At 36.6% G+C, this 17,756-nt stretch overlaps 1 protein-coding gene across 2 annotated transcripts in view; it reads left to right on the top strand.

Moving 5' to 3' along the window:
• Positions 1 to 9,252: 9,252 nt before the first annotated feature.
• GRM3 (glutamate metabotropic receptor 3) overlaps positions 9,253 to 17,756 on the top strand; it is a 375,599-nt gene continuing 367,095 nt past the window's right edge. Inside the window, exon 1 of one of the 2 annotated variants that reach the window (XM_060196311.1) lies at positions 9,253 to 9,801. The gene's annotated coding sequence lies outside the window, so the exon portion shown is untranslated. The remainder of the gene's footprint in view (positions 9,802 to 17,756) is intronic. The other variant, XM_060196312.1, reaches the window with a different exon arrangement.

The raw sequence follows: 17,756 nt of genomic DNA, 5'->3' as shown, positions 1-17,756 counted from the left end.
ACTCCCCTGAAGGTGGGGAGCCTGGGGCTTGAACCCAGATGCTTACACCCATCCTTGCACTTTGTACCATGTATGCTTAACCCATTGCACTACCACCCAACTCTTAGGATTCTCTTTTTTAAAAAATAGGAATTATTTAAACCTTAGGAATCTTGAATGACATAAGTAAATAAATAAATAAATATCCAGGAGTTATTATGATTTAAAAAAATTACTGGAATAGGCAATAGTTAGACTTGACCAACAAAGAATCACTTTGCTACAGTTTGTACAGAGCATTAGAAGCAAGTGACACCCAGTAAACCCTTGTATGGAAAAACCTATTCATGTCAATTCATTCTCAACTTAACACAAGTTAGAAAAATCCCTCATATATGAAAATTTTAAGAAGGAGAAGCTTTGGAAACTGTTGGTTGGCTGATCTAAGTCAATCCCATTTTACCCTTTTTCTTGACGTTATCCACTAAAGAGGCTACAATAACTAATTGCACATTTCCAGTCCAGTTTTCAGTTATGGGCAGTTATACAAATAGGCCTGGCCTGTTAGATATTATCAATACTAAGCTATGTGGTATAGAGGATTACTGCGTTCTACATTCACAAGGCAGATTTAGTTCAGCATAACTGATCCTGCTTACTCCTGTCTCTCGAGTGGGTGATATGATAGCTAGAACTCTATCAGCAATGTTTTACACCATTAATGAAAATATAATGATGCTGACCAGACAACAAGACACTAATGAGATAACCCCAAAATGCCTATTTCCAGGGTCTTGATTTATAAAAATAAACAGCCTAGGAATCCATTTGTGTTTAAGCTATTTTTAGTTGTGTTACATGTTAGTTGCAACATAAAAGCATTTCCAGTTGATGTACTTCCCTTTTCAAAGACAAGAATAAATTTAGTCTTAAAGTGGAGTGATTATGGAACAGCAGGCTCTTACTTTCACCACATTTAAAGTTTGCTTGGGTTCAGAATTTTTATCCTGAGTAAAATATAAACAGATTATCCACTAAGCTACTATTTTTCCCAAAGGACTTCTTTTCTATATTCCATCATATGGCATTTTTAAGAATTTGTGGACGTGTTCTAGGGAAAGTCTCTTGTTTTACTTCTTTGGTACTCTATGTTTGGAATCTGACAGTTTCTAGTAAATGTTGATTGGCTACATACATACCCGCACATATTTCACTAATTGGACTTTGCTTTCAACAGGATGTATGACTGAAAGGTGACCCATTTGATCACTTATAGGTATAAGAAAAATTTCTGAAGCCTCAAGAAGAAGATAATTATCATGAGACCAAAACTGATAACATCAATATACTATATCTAAAAAGTACATTATAAAGTCTTGGCAAAATCACTGGGAACAAATTTATAACAGAAAAAGAAAATTCTCTTGACATGTTTCCATTATTCCTGAAAACTTTATCTTTGTTGTCTTTATCATTTACCTTAAGTCACAAGTCCATAGTAACAATAACTTCAGAACTTATTACCTGTATAAACTAATTCCTCCTAATTGTGGTTATTCTAATAAATTTTCACTCTTTTATAATACCCATTAGCTTCATGAGAGTCTACTATTACTGTTCACACCCCCTAAAATCTTTTTAAATTTTTCTACAACTAAAATCAATTTACTTGTTTTAAAGCTGTAGAATTGAGGTGGGTGGTAGAGGAGAACCTAGGAAGATCTTGCAATCATGTAATCTCCAGTTCATAAGATATATATTGAGAACTATAATATGCCTGATAGGGAATTGAGATAAATAAGTGATAATAAGTACCCACATACCTCATGAAGTGGGTAAACTGGGTTCACAATTCTAAACTTCAGTCAAAAATTGGGAACATGTTTTATCCAAGAATCATCTTAATCAGATATAATACATGTCAATATTATCGTTTCATCTTTAAATATTATTAATTCACACAAAAATTTCTACAGATAATTGTTCTGAATTCTTCCATATACTCCATAAGTAGTAAATGAATATGACTGCAAAATAACAGCCTTTTCTCATGGATTTCCCAGTCTAAAAAGGAAGACAAATAAATATTTTATTCCTTTCTCTTTCTTTTTTATGAGTCCAAATTTCACAAATTTGCAATTTTTCCACTCTTATTTTATAGAATGTAAACAATACACTAATTTTATTTATTGACATTATCTTTATTAATATTTAATTACTAAACTATGTTTAAAATGCATTAAATATTCAATCATTAAAGTTTAGAGGTAATCTAATTCACATGCTAATTTTACAATATATATAACAAAAATAAAATACATAGCAAATGTCCAAGGATGATTTCTATATTCCTCTTATGTGAATCAGGAAAAGAATGCAAAAGAATCCAAAGTGTTGATCAGAATGTTCATACATCTATCAAGTGAGGACCGTAAAACACTATAGAAGCTATTTCATTCTATTCTCACCATTGCCATATATATTTTGCTTATTGTTCTCTATAATTTTGAATGTAATATAAAGTCAGAGGCTTTCAGACTGTTCCCAGATAAAATGCTTCCCTTTCCTTTAGTCCAAAGCACATACTCATTTGTGTGAACCTATACACACACACAAGTAGACTAAGATAGAATTAGATTCCATGCAGTTTAATATTTAACATTTTACTGTCCTGAATTGCAATTTTTTTTCTCATTCTATGGCCCAAGAAGATAACAGGAGGAACCTGTAATGAAATTTGGCAGACCCTTCTCTACTTGGCCAGTCCTTCATATCATCCTCTCTCCACTTCAAGCAACAAATGGAGCTTTTGATCCCTTTAAGCTGATGTCAGAGATAGAAGTTAGGTAGAGAAAAAGAAATGTCCTTTTTGTCCTATAATGATTCATCATTGCTTTTCCAAGGCTTAGCACAGCATACTTTACTGATGCCAATTTAATCAGTTCTCTGAAGACCTTTAGATCCTGGATCTTTCATTGCCTAATTTAACCTGAATCTGATAAGGTCTTTGTGACTGATCATTTACTATGCTACTTAATGGCCTTGCTTTGTCTGTACCCCATTTTCAGATTTTAGACTTCTTTTTTTCTGTTTGTTTGTTTCTATTTTTTATTAGTGATTTACTAGATTATAAGATAATAGGATTATTATTCAACAAAACTCCTATCACCAAAGTTCTGTGCCTGCATCTTTCTTCAGTGGTAATCACCATAGTTCTCCCAAGGTCATAGATATGGGTTGGGTTTTTCTCTCTCTCCGTGTGTGTGTGTGTGTGTATTCTTTCTTTCTTCAAGTCCATGTTCTTCAATTCTATATACTCCATAGATGAATAAATCAGCCCATAGTTGTCCTTTATTGTCTTACTTCACAAATCATAGTTACTGGCAGCCTCATCCATTTAACCCCAAAGAACACATTATAGGCTACTTTTTAGATTTTTTATTAGTATCTTTATTTATTGGCTAGAGACAGCCAGAAATCAAGAGGGAAGGGGGTGATAGACAGGGAGAGAGAGAGAGAGAAACACCTGCAGCCCTGCTTCACCACTCACAAAGCTTACCCTCTGCAGGTAGGGACTGGGGACTCAAACCTGGGTCCTTGAGCATTGTAATACATTCACTCAATCAGGTTCACCACCATCCCACCCCAGGCTATTTTTTTAACTGCTGACTAGCACCCCACTGAGTATATGCCCCAAAACAATTTTCTGTGTATTTATAAGACTAAAATTAGTGACTTTTTTTCCATTATTAAGGACTGTGCTACTCCCCCCGACACACACACACTCTGGAACTATATCTGAGTATTCCTCATAGGGTTCCATCAGGAATGTCTTCATTAGCCCTTTTGTGGGCCTCTCCAGGACCCTACCCTTACTACAAACTAGTAATGGTAAAGACTGTCCTACTCTTTAAAGGGAGGCTACATCATTTTACTGTCACTAGAGGAATATTTATCCTATAATGTGTGCAGCCCAAATGCTCCCAGCTGTAACTATTGACAGAGAGCTCACATTGACAGGGACCTGGAGGTTATATAGGTTTCTATACTAAATATGAATATACATGGGCCCCAAGTCAGATTGGTGTGGTAAACAGTTAATTGTATTAATACTTTTTTTTCAAGTTTGGGAGCCACTCACTCTCTTGTCTCTATCATCTCTCCTTAGTCCTACCTAACTATGGGAAAATATAAATAGGTTGGGGTTATGGATCAACCAGCCAATGCCTATGTCCAATAGAGAAGCAATTACAGAAGCCAGAGCTCCTTCCTTCTGTACCCCAGATAATTTTCACCCATGCCCTCAGAGGAGGTAATGCTATGAACCCCAGTTCCACTGGGACCCAGAACTTTAATAAATGAAACATTTGTATTTGCACCATCACTGAAAGTGGAGAGAATCTGGAGACACCTAAGGAAGTTTTGTGCTACTTCCCATATATGAGAGGATAAAGGAAAAAGAAATCACACCCAGAAGTTGTAATAGGTGTAGGTGTGTCTTAGAAAGGAAGTGAAGGAAAGGTTTTAGCAGTAAATAAAAATGGGCATCAGCTTCCATATTGGGTCAGCCATCACTGCCAAAATGGCCCACATGTTTCTCTAGTGTGTGTCTTTTCCTTTTTCTGTACTTTAGACTTCTTCAGAGTAGTGTGTTTGTTTGTTTGTTTGTCTGTTTGTTTGTTTGCTTTTTAGCTGAGCAATGCCTAACTCTAGTAAATAAAACTTTTACCACCTTATGGTTGTGCTAGGGATTGAACCTGGGGCCTCAGAGCCTCAGACATGAATGTCTTCTTGTATAACTAATATGCTATCTCCCCAGCAATCAGACTTCTTTAGGATCCTTGCATATATATTTAAAAAAAATTAAAAAGAGGGCCTCCTCCACTTTGATTACTTACTAAAAGACAGGTACCTACTAGACTGTTGCACTCTGCATATGAACACAGGTCAGACAAAATCTCTCAGCCTTCATCTAGATGCCTTTGTGTAGAGTGCAAGCTGCACAGTATCAGAGCCCTATGTCATTTACTGATTACTTACTGGGGATCTAAAGTTTCACAACCAAGTCCTTCTGATTAGAATCTAAGGAAATACATCTCCTACTATGTGTTCACCTTACACACATATAATGTACATTAAACCAACTCCTTTGAGCTCTCCTAGGTGGGAATGCAATTACACACCAAGTTCACCTTCAGTTCTTTTGATTGTTGGAAAGACAAATCTACACAGAATGCTAGTGTTTCACACATTTCTGCTGTGAATTAGAAATCACTCCACTACATTACCCTAGCAGAGGAACATAACAATTGTATCCCTGAAGCAGAATTACTCCCTCACTTGAGCACACACACAGACCCATCCAGGCCTGGAAAATTTAGAGCACACTACAACATCACTAAACTCAAATTTTATACCTGGTTCAGCTTCTCACACTTAAGCTTTTTTTTACTCTCCACATATTTTAAAGATATCCACACTCAAATACAATCCCTGACTCTAGCAACTCTCTTTTTGATATATGTGTTAGTAGGCACCCTTTCTCATAAAATTTCAATAAAAATTTAAGCAATATTTTTTATTTTTTATTTATGAAATGGAAATATTGACAAGACCATAGGATTAAAGGGGTGCAATTCTGCATAATTCCCACCACCAGAACTCCTTATCCCATCTCCTCCCTTGAAAGCTTTCCTATTTTTTAATTTTTTATATTTATTTACTTATTTTCCCTTTTGTTGCTCTTGTTGTTTTTTATTGTTGTTGTAGTTACTGTTGTTGATGTCATTGTTGTTAGGACAGATAGAAATGGGGAGAGAAGGGGAAGACAGAGAGAGGGAGAGAGAGAGAAAGATAGACCTGAGGACTAGCTTCACCTCCTGTGAAGTGACTCCCCTGCAGGTGAGGAGCCAGGGGCTCTAACCTGGATCCTTATCCAGGTCCTTGAGCTTTGCACCATGTGTGCTTAAACCCCTGCACTACTGCGAGACTCCCTAGCTTTCCTATTCTTTATCTCTCTGGGAGTATGGACCAAGAATCATTATGGGGTTCAGAAGGTGGAAGGTCTGACTTCTGTAATTGTTTCCCCACAGAACATGGGCATTGTCAGGTCCATCCATACTCCCCGTCTGTCTTTCTCTTTCCCTAGTGGGACATGGATCTGGGGAGATGAGACTCCAGGACACATTGGTGGAGTCATCTGCCCTGGGAAGTCTGGTTGGCATCATGGTAGCATCTGGAATCTGGTGGCTGAAAAATAGTTAAGATATAAAGCAGAAAAAAATATTGGCTAATCATGAACATTAAGGCAGTAATATTGCCGATGAAGATTTGGAGTCTCCATTTTGCAAAAAGTGAGTAGGTGTATTTTAGGTATATTCCAAGGGGCTCATAACTTTACTAGTTTTTATCTGAGCCTGACATCTAATATGCAGGTGGACCCTGGTTATTGTCTGGGAAGATAGTATCATAGTTGAAAAAAGGACTAGAAAGCTGGATCAGGGAAGAGAGTACCTCCCAAATATGGGAAAAGTATATAAATATTGTTAACTGTAAACCCAATCGATTTGATCATTTCTAAATTGACATACCACTTAACTGGAAGTTATTTAGTTTTCTATATTGAGGCTTTCAAAATAAATGTGAAAACATGCATATAGGTACATGCACACATATACATATCATGCCAACCAATAAACAATGAAAGATAAAGCAATAGTCCCAGCTAATGCTTAGTTTAAATCAATTCAGAAAGAAAGAAGGGGCCAGAAAGATAGCTCACTGGGAAGAACACTTGCCCTACCTTTTGTGTGCCATAAAATTGGGGTAAATAGTACTACTGTGTTCTCCCCCATCCCATCTTCCTCTACTTCGTCCCAGAAAAGAAAATCAGCTAGGGAGAGATGAAACACCACATGTGTGAAGTCCCATCTCTACACAGAAACAAAAAAGTAAAAATTAAGCTATAGGATAACTGCCTCCAATTTATATTGCATATAGTTCAACAATTGAACTATTAGTTTACTATATACTAGAGGTTAACAGTAGTAAAAATTATGTGCTGTTTAAGTCATATTTACTAGTCCTCAAAATAATTCTATATTGTAAGCAGGTATTTGCATTTTGCATATGATGACATCAAGAAATTTTTCCAAGGCATTGGAGAGATAAAAAAATGGTTTTGGAAAGTACTTTCATGCCTGAGACTTTTAAGGTCCAGGTTTCATTTCCAGGACCATCATAAGTCAGAGATGAACTGTGCTCTGGTATGTCTATGTCTTTCTCTCATCAAAATAAAATAAAATATCATTTTAAAAAATTCTGAACTCATACAACTAGAAAGTGATATAAATTAAAGATTCTGACTCAGGTAATGTTTCCACCAGGCTGAACAGACTTCACCTGGGTCGATTCTTTGTGTACTTAAGGCAAGGGAAGAAAAAAAAAAGATGTCCCATAAGACAGATATGATAGCATATTGGTAATTTGCTGCAGTTTTTTGGTCTCTCTCTCTACACATCACCATCTTTAATGTGTGAAACAGCCTAGACAGAAGCTATGGCAATGCTGTTTGGCAAATATATCACTGCTTTCTTTTGTGCAAACACAGCTACTTTTCATTTTTTGAGATCAAAATGTCAGATCTGTTCTACTTTTTCAACCTCAATTGATTCTTAAAAGGCCTTAAAGGTCAAAAATAGATTTCCTAAAATATATGAAATAAAACAAAACCTGCCCATATTGTTTCATGAGTATCAGAAACCTTTGTGGTGTATACTTCTTTGTTATTTCCATTTTTGTGTCACTACTCCTTAATGCACAATTTACTAGTGGGATGGACATTGTGATATTTCTCTCAAATAAAAGTCTAATGAAGTTGCAGTGAACATTACAAAAGATAATTGTGGTGAAATATCAAAGAAAGAGCAATTTTGCTAAATTTGATTGTCTTCCAGAAAGAGTGGTGTTGGAAGGGGAACTTATAGCATTTTTAGAGTTTCGCTATGTAATAACACTTTAATTTAATGTTTCTAGTTTTAGTAACAATAACAATGAAATATATGAGTCCAAGTGTCTTTTAGATATCTCTAAAAGAATCAGTGGTATAATTATTTCTGTAGTTTAAGTGTTCTGACTAGGTTACAAATGAAGTCAGTTGTTAAACAACGTAACATTAAATATTAAAGAATAAATGTAGCATTAAAGAATTAAGTTAAATTGTCCCTGGCTACAAATAACTCAGTCATTGGCTAATACAAAGTAGAATACCAGGGTGGAAAAATTAACGACGGTGAAGTTTCGATTTTGAAATTCGACACATTGTGTTTCTAAACATAGACGCCTGGAATTTTACCTTTAGGATTTTATCTGTAGCTTGGAGCATATTAAAGCTATTTCCGTGTGCCTTTCTCTCTTTTGTGCCTACGTCACCGATTTAAGGTTTTCATTTATTTATTTAATTTTAAGAAGAAAGAAGAGGTTCCATAGAAAACACTGACAGCACTGCTAACCACAACTAGGGCTAGAGAAAGATTGGGCGAGTGAAGAGGTCTCACAAAGGTGAAGGGGATGGGGAGGATAAGAAGATAAAACGGAGGATAATTCAGTACGCCTTTCTAATTTTATTCCACCCAAGAAATTTGGAAGAATGCGAAAAAGCAGCAACCCAGCATTCTTGAAGGGGCGTGGTTTCCCTGCAGGGGCTGTCCAATCGAATTCCTTCAGAGGGAGCTATCCCCAGAAGATTGATGAGGGTTGCTAGGAAACGGAAGCGTCTCCCTCCCTCCTGACCAAAGGATTGTTCTGCACAAACCCTCTCCAGGGGCTCGCAATGTGCAGTTGAGCTGTGTGTGGGGCAGAGCAGCACGCTAGCTTCCTAAGCTCACCCGCTCGCTCCCTTTCTGCTCCTGCCCTCCCCTTCTCCTCCAGCACGCGGTCGGTCAGTCTCTGGCTCCCTGACCACAGGAGAGTTCTAGGACTGACAGACAGCCCCTGATCTCTCACAGACTAAGAGCTCTAGCAGAGCTACAAAGTTAGAGAGTCCCTAATCTCCAAATCTCCCCAGACCTCTTCACTCAGTCCTCTGTAATTCACGAGTCTTTGCATGCACCGCCTAAGGACTTCAAATAGACTAAGGCAAAGCTGTCAGCAAAATCGCCTTTTCCATATAACAATCCTCCCTCGTCTAGGTACTCACTGAAGACTCTGCAGATACACCCCTGTAAAGGGGGGGGGGTAGCAAGGGAGGGGTAGGAGGAAAGGAGATCGAGAGAAAAAAGAAAGGAGAAAAAGAGGAGGAGAAAAAGCCAGAAGGTTTGTGCCTCTGCCTAGAGTCCCAGTTAAATGCGACTATTTCAGACTGGCCAAGGTGAAGCAAAGTTGCCTCTGCGCCTGGGAAGTGGGTTTGCTTGTAAAGAGGAGAAAGACTCATCTGGGAACTGCTCCCCTCCCTTCCATAGAAGACCACTGGGTGCCCCCTTTTCCCAACCTCCCTCTTTTTTTTTTTTAATCCTCCCACCCTCCCTTTTCCCACTCCCCACTGACTGGGAGACCTGGATGCTCTGCCAACCAGGCAGTGGTCCAGTGCCCAGCCAGGAGGGGGCGGGTGCAGGGGGCTCCGTGACAGGAAGCAGCGCTCACAAGTTGGCCATTTCGAGGACAAAATAAGTTCTCGCTTGGATTTGGAAAGGACAAAGCCAGCAAGCTACCTCTTTTGTGTCGTATGAGGAAGATCAACCATGAGCCAGAACTCGGGTGCAGGCTCAGCCACTGCCGCTGCCACCACGGTCAGCTCCAGTCCGTGCCAGGAGTTGTCGGTGCGAGGTAAGGGGCCCAGAGGAGGACTTGCACCTCTGGAGGGAGGCCAACAAGGGCGTGGAGGCTTGGGTACCGCGTGAGGCAGGCTCAGCCGGGAAAGTTGAGGCAGAACAGGGATCAGTCCCTCCTGTTCTGATGGCTTTGGGGAGTACAGGAGTCAGAGGTGATGTGAGTGTGTGTATGAGTTTGTGTGTGTGAGCTTACTTCTGTGTCACTGAGAGGGAGGAAGATTTCAGGGCATAGATCTTTGGCCAGGGTGCATAAGGTGAAGAGACTACCTAGCACCCACAGAACCCCAGAGAGACCAAATTTTCAAGCCAACCACTTCCAGTCCTGTGCTGGACTCAAGATTAGTTTCTATTCGAAGACTTTTGTGCATAGGATAACCTGTACTGCCACAGGAGCTGTTTCATATGGGTGTGGGTGTGGAAGATGCCAGGAGAAGTGGGTATTGTATAGGTCCACAGGACCTGATACATGATGCTAGTAGGAAGAGCTCAGTACCCAGGACAGTCAGAGGTTCTCCTGCAAGTACACTTGGATAGGATGCCTTACTCATTGGTGCCCTTTGCTCCTTTTGGCTTGAGAAGAAAATGGAAAAGCCAGACCAGGAGCATATCTCTTTATCGATCTTGTTCCATTTTCTTATCTGACAGTGAGATAACTCAGGGAGGGCGGGAGATTCACAGTCCAGAAATAGACTAGGCAATACATCCAATAAGCTTATTTCCTAAGGGTTCCATATAGATTCCTTCTAATTCCTCCTCTGGGTTAACAAATGTGCACACTGAGGTAGCTATCTTAAGGGGGCATGTTCCTACTTTGCAAGTACTTTAAAATATTATACATTTTTATAAAAATCAATAAAAGGATATGTTTCTAATGATCTTTAGTAGTCAAGTGTTCAAATTACTTGCTAATAAAAATGTTTTATGTACATCCAGTTACATATTAGCATATTCAAAGTTAAGGTTAATATGAACTGATGTTAGTGTGTACTAGAACCTCTAAGAATTGTCAAGTACAATATTGTATATTAATTTGGAGACAGTGATCATTCCTTTACCTAATAAATGTACATTAGCTTTGGTTTATCTTATCACACATTTTTTTCAGAATGTATACTGAATTCTATTTCTTTGAAAGTATTTAATATAGGCATGATTTTAAAATCTAGATTGCCACTCCACTAACACAAATCCTGTCAAAGATGTTTAGAACATTCTAATTACTAGCTAATAATTCCATACTCTTTCTTGGAATTTAGGAAGCTATTATACACCAGATCTTAATGAAGTTACATTTTTCTTTTTCATAATGGTGGCATCTTGCATTTACAAAGATTTCTCACACCTGTAAGTTTTAGCTGCCCATCCTTTCACATTCTGATTACTCAGCAGGAATACATTATATTTTGAAGGTATGCCCCAAAGCTCTCTTGATTTATGTTCAGAGTAAAAACATACTCAAATGGAAAGTGAAGACATGAGATTTACATTTTCACAAATAAGGCAATAATAACTCCAGGTTATCCACATTTCTTTGTGGATAATAAAGGAAAGATAAATTTGAGCCTATTTTAATATTAGTAAAATACTAATACCCCTACATCTAGATGTAAAATCTCTTATACTGTGATCTAAATCCTTATCAATGAAGTGTGAAACTTAAAGTCTAAAAATTATGTTAATGCAGTAATAGGTAAATTTAGGAACTTGGAGGAGAGAGGAACCCCAGTGAATGGTATTTTTATACTTCAGGAGTATGCCATCTCTTGTGACATACTTATCTGTGTATGATGGCCTTGTATCAATGTGGTACACACAAAGAAATGAATAGAAACCATATTATTTAGCCCCACAATTACAAGCATCAAAGTGATGAGTCCATTTCAGATTTTAAGTCATTGTGATTAAAACTGACAAGCTGAACAAATGCAATGTCAGCATACAGTTAAGTGATTTTTTAATTTTAATAAAATGTGATCTTGAATGAATAAAATAGGGCAACTGTTAAAATGTCATCTGTCTCACCTCTCTATTTCCTGATTGGTGGTCAAACAACATTACTCAAGCTTGAGAATGGTTTATTATTAAATATTTATAGAAATAACATGTTCACAATTTGTTTGGGTAGCTTTCCCTCTTTCTTAACATGTGCACTTAACCTGGTGTTCCACAATCTGGCACCAGCTTTTACTCTTTCTTATTTCATATCAAACTCCTTCACTTGTTTTTCTAAGTATATCATTTTCTATTTCTCATAGACTCCTCTAATACATGTAAATCACAAAATTATACTTTATTTTCTCCCAAGGATCCTAAATATCTACTGTCAAAAATTCATCCCAAAGTCAATGTGGCTTTGGGATGAATTGTTTCCATTTATTGTCTTGCAATAAGTAGCATCCCAAGATACTATCAAACAAAATAAATGAAAATTAACAACTAATTTTCTCCATTGAAAACCAGGGGGAATGGAATGTGTTTATTCACAATGAATTGTTATCAGAATTTTATTGTGACAATTGTTTGCTCCAGAGGTTACTCCTTCAAATAAGACTAATATTTACTCATAGTTGTCTTGCTTTGCTATTTAACTTGAATTTATTGTACATTTTCATCTCTTTTGAGATTAATAGATGTATCCAATTATGTACTAGGTAAATTTGTTGAAATTGCTCCCAAGAGGTAACACAAAGTGATAGATTATTCACCAGCATTGAATACATAAAGTGAGTACAATCTTAGTGATCATGGCAGAAACTATTAGGTTATTCCCCACCCCTCTACTTCTTTTTTTATTTTTTTTTTATTTTTTTTAATTAAAGAAAGGATTAATTAACAAAACCATAGGGTAGGAGGGGTACAACTCCACACAATTCCCACCGCCCAATCTCCATATCCCACCCCCTCCCCCCGATAGCTTTCCCATTCTCTATCCCTCTGGGAGCATGGACCCAGGGTCATTGAGGGTTTCAGAAGGTAGAAGGTCTGGCTTCTGTAATTGCTTCCTCGCTGAACATGGGCGTTGACTGGTCGGTCCATACTCCCAGTCTGCCTCTCTCTTTCCCTAGTAGGATGGGTCTCTGGGGAAGCTGAGCTCCAGGACACATTGGTGGTGTCTTCAATCCAGGGAAGTCTGGCCAGCATCCTGATGACACCTGGAACCTGGTGACTGAAAAGAGAGTTAACATACAAAGCCAAACAAATTGTTGAGCAATCATGGACCCAAAGCTTGGAAAAGTGGAGAGGAAGTATTAGGGAGGTACTCACTGCAAACTCTAGTATACTTCTGCTTTCTTACTTTGGTGCCATACTCCAAACTCAGTCAATTTCTGCTTTCTAATGTAGGTTTGGTCCCCATAGCATACTGTACATTGGAGTACTTTAGTCCAGTCTGATTTTAAATGGCTCAAGTAATGACTTCTTCTACCACCTTTGAAAGACTATTTCACAGTCTAATAGTTTCTCCTATTAAAAACTTTGCTGTGATAGTCAGTCTAATTGTCCCCAAGTTCCATTTTATTTTGTTTCTTACTACATTTTATAACTCCACTGGACCAGTCCACTTTCTTGCCTGGTAGAGAGTTTTCATCCAACACCTTGCAGGATTTGTAGAAAACAAAAACTTTACACAGCTACAGGGGAGAAAACATAGGTCAGTGTTCTATAGATTGACATCCTTTCTTAAAATTTATGATGTGCTTAATGTCATTTTATGTATTGTCTGATTACATATGCCTACTATTTTACATATTCTGCATAATTTATTTTACTAATGTGTGAGGAAATTTACCTTTTTAACATTCATGACCTATGTGAATATTAAGATGATCTCTTCTAAGTAATGTTCTATGTGTATGCACATTTATGAGACATTTTCATTGCAAATTTAATATCAACAGAACCCTGTCAATGCCCACACTAAAAGGGAATTCTGTGACATGCTGTTCTGATGCTCCACTAAGCATCAAAATCTGCTGTCATGTAAATTTCACTATTGAAATGAAATTGATTTCCATAGTTAATAGAATCTGCTCAGAATACAAGAGTGTATTTAGTTTAGATGAATCATTAATACCATATAACGGTTCTAGTGTTGGGATGTTGGAAAAGTCATGACACATTTTAGTACAGAAAAACAGAAAAATGTGTAACAACTTTTCTGGCAACTCAATAGAATACAATAGCCCCTTCATATTAAAACAACTGGAAGGGTCAGGGGAATTAAACTTAAATTTGTGACTGTACTTTGTTATAAAAAGTAGGCTCACTGGGTTCATGAAATAGTTCACTTGGATGGTATGTTGCTTTGCCATGTACCAACAAACCAGCCTCAAGCACAACCCTTAAGATCTTGAAGAAAGTTTCCATGCTGTGGTTTCTTTCACTTTCTCTCTGCCTATCTTCTTCTCTGTCTCTATTGTAATTTTTAAGCAATCTCAAACCATGATATATATGTAGATATATACCATAGAATATACTTGACTTATATAGAGGTACCATATATGACAGTTACTTTTATAACAGAAAGACCTGAGGCTTCCAAGATATCTCACCATTGTAAGCTTGCTTTGCCATAAAAAGATCCAAATTTGAATCTCACCTCTTCCACGACTGCACTGGAGGGAGCCTTAGTACTATAGTAATTTTCCCTCTCTCCCTCTGTCTCATTGTCTGTTTTTCTCCTTACTCTGAAAAAGCTAGGCTAGAGCAGGAAAGGCCAGTGACAATAGAAAGAATATACAAGTAAATGGATTGAAGACCTGAAGTAATCATAACAGAGAAACAACTCTTTATTTATCTTAAAATCTGGTTCCAATACACCCATCTATATGAAGATTCTTTACATTTCTTAAGTGATTATCTTAGTAGACTCATCATTCTACTCCATTGTTTCTCCAATCCCCAAACATTGAAATCCAAGTTCTTCTAGACAGTAAAGGTGTGATATAAGTCAGAAAACAAATTCACAGGTTATACTTGGAAAATGAAAAAAAAAATTGACTAAGAATAAATTGAATAAGCTAAAAAGAAAAATTTGGTGCCATCTCTTTTAGTGCTTGGTGAGTCTTGGATGGTACGTAGAAATATTTATGTGGACTATGTTAAGGAATCAGTAAAAGAAATAATGCAAAATTAAATAAAATTTTATGGGACTAAACTTAGACTGACGTATTAATCTTAACCAATATTCTTCCTTTTAAAACACCAAAGTGTTTTTATAGTGCCATTCATCACATAGTGGTGAGTATCCTCAATGATTTTCCTTAGAAACAGAAGAGGCATCAATTTTTTGGTATAGGAAAAGTAGGCCATTAATTTAATTATGACTTGTCCCAGAGACAGACACATTCAAAGAAGACTGCATCTGTATGTACTTTAATATTTTCTCACCAAAAGAACAGTTTTTATGTAACTGGAAATTGTACACCATACTTAAAGAACAAGACAGAGTAATAAACTTTAAAAATATCAGATAATCTACATAAGCAAAAACTAAAACATCATATTTGAAAATAAAGCCATATATAGAGAAAATATATATCTGTAGAAATTCTAAGGTAGCTCTCAGTTTTAATTCAATTTTCAGATTTTGCTTTTGAGATTAATAGATGTATCCAATTATGTACTAGGTAAATATCCTGTGTACATACTACACACATACAAAGAAAGCAAAAGCAGTATCTGAGTAAAATCAGCAGAGTATAGGTACTCTCCAAACAAGAGCTTTAAACATCATAGCACTAGACATATAGACTGAAAAACATTAGAGACCTTATAGTTAGCATTTGAATGTTAAAAGTGTAACAATTTGAGGAAATACCTCTTTTAAAAGGTAAGTAATAAGGAAGCAACTGCTTAATCAATATTTATTAGGTGTTTATAATAAAAACAAGATTTTTAGTACACACAAATGGAATACAAAAATGTTCACACACAATTTCACAAATGTGTAACAAAAATCTACAAAAATAACTAACCTGAATAGTGTGACTGTCACCACACAACCCAAGTGTGTGGTGGAGATTTCAAGAATGGTGGAGTGGTACAGTAGTGTCTCTCTCTGTCTTCCTCTCTATCTCTCTGTGTATCTCACCTTCTATCTAGAGGAAAGGACAAAATGGCCACTGGAAGCAGTGGAGTCATGCAAGTATTGAGCCCCAGTGATAACACTGGTAGAAAAAAAATTTTAAAAAAAATAGAATGCTGATGCTTCTTTTCTCTTACAACCTATTTTTCTTCAAGAAAATGAACAGGTAAGAATGTCCTATACATTACTAAAATTATGAAATTCATTTTCTGGCTAAAGTAGTTGTCCATTTTTATGTATGAAACTCTCTGCACTTCACACATTTGGGCATTTCTTCTTCATATACAAAAATAACATGAAAAAGGACAGGTTTCAGTGTTTCGAATTTTAAAACATTAAGAATAAAAGAAACACAATCTGGTGATTCCAAAGAGTCAGAAGGGTGATTCTGGTAAGCACTCTATCCCATGTTTCTCTCATCTGGCTGCTTTCCCACCAGCACAAAACCTGATGTCTTGAGCTGCATGGATTCATATCTCATTTCAGAAAGCCAAAATATTGAACTATGAGTCTTCGTTTCAAATTCTTACTGTGATTTTTGATTTGTGCTTAAAGTATTTCATGAACATAATAACTGAAAGAATAGCACAGATCTGTCCCTCCATCTGGTGGAAGCTGTTTTTAATTTTAACAATACTTAACAGATAGATTATTAATAATATTTTGTATTTTGACTAACAGTTTCAATGCACCATGTGGTGGCAAATACAACAAAATGGAAGCTGCTTACACAAAATGTCAAAACGCATGCCAATTTAGGAAGTGGTACTATAAGGTCAGAAGCAGTTGGAATTCAGATCTGCTTCAAGGAGAAGATAAGATATGGATAGTATAATTAAATGTTCTATTTTGAAGCATCTTATTTTCCTAAATAAAGATCCTATACATACTGATGCAGTAATCCCAGTGATGCAATAACTAATCCCAGATATACTGAAGACCAGGCTATGCTTCATTCCAGAATTAAGAAACCTAATTTAGGTTCTTAACATATCACATCTATAGACTTTGCTCAAGTCTTGCTTTTGAGAAAAAATTTTAAATAATGCTAACAGTTCTACCACAGCCCCCACCCCACCCACCCACCTCCACAACACACACATCTCTTCTAATACCTGCCATTGTTATTTGCATTATCTGAATTTTATACTAAAATATTTCATCCAAGAATTACAAAAACTATTTCTAGGTTCACGTAATATACTAAAGCTCCAACACATTGGATTTGCAGGGCTTTCTTTTTTCTTTCTCCCTCCCTCCCCAGGAGTGTTGACCTTATGTCATTGATGAAGAATACAGAGAGTGAATAGTTACAGTTTTTGTGTATTTCAAAATTTTGCTCATGAAATGTTTTTAACTATTATTTACTGAACATGCATGATGCAATAATTTTTTAAAAAAATGTACACTGCCCTATAGTTAATGAAACCCTGGTAGTACAATGACTATGATATTATAGATCTGTTATCATCCTCAAATTTTTCCTTCCTTTGAGAATTCTTAATCTGTATTTGTTGCTATGTGGTTTTGGTAGAAAATATGGTCATTTTATATATGCTCCTCAGAGAGAAAAGGTTGGAATGTGAAGGAAGGAAGAATAAAACAATTTGCAGGACAAAGTCAAAGAAACTCCTCTTTTTTTTCCTTTCCAGTATCTATCTGTCATACAAATAACACTTATTTGCTTACCTCTATGGTAAATACAGTTTATTACATCAATGCCCAGAATAAACTGCATCAGAATCACTCTAAAATTCATGTGAGCTTTGTCTGTTTAGTAGTTTGGTTTTCTTGTTTTCTTGTTTTCTTTCTTTCTTTCTTTCTTTCTTTCTTTCTTCTTTCTTTCTTTCTTTCTTCTTTCTTTC

This window comes from Erinaceus europaeus, chromosome 8 (genome assembly GCF_950295315.1).
Source record: "Erinaceus europaeus chromosome 8, mEriEur2.1, whole genome shotgun sequence".
Classification (NCBI taxonomy): domain Eukaryota; kingdom Metazoa; phylum Chordata; class Mammalia; order Eulipotyphla; family Erinaceidae; genus Erinaceus; species Erinaceus europaeus.
Note: the sequence above shows the minus strand (reverse complement) of the source record. Positions and strands in the feature narration are given on the sequence as shown.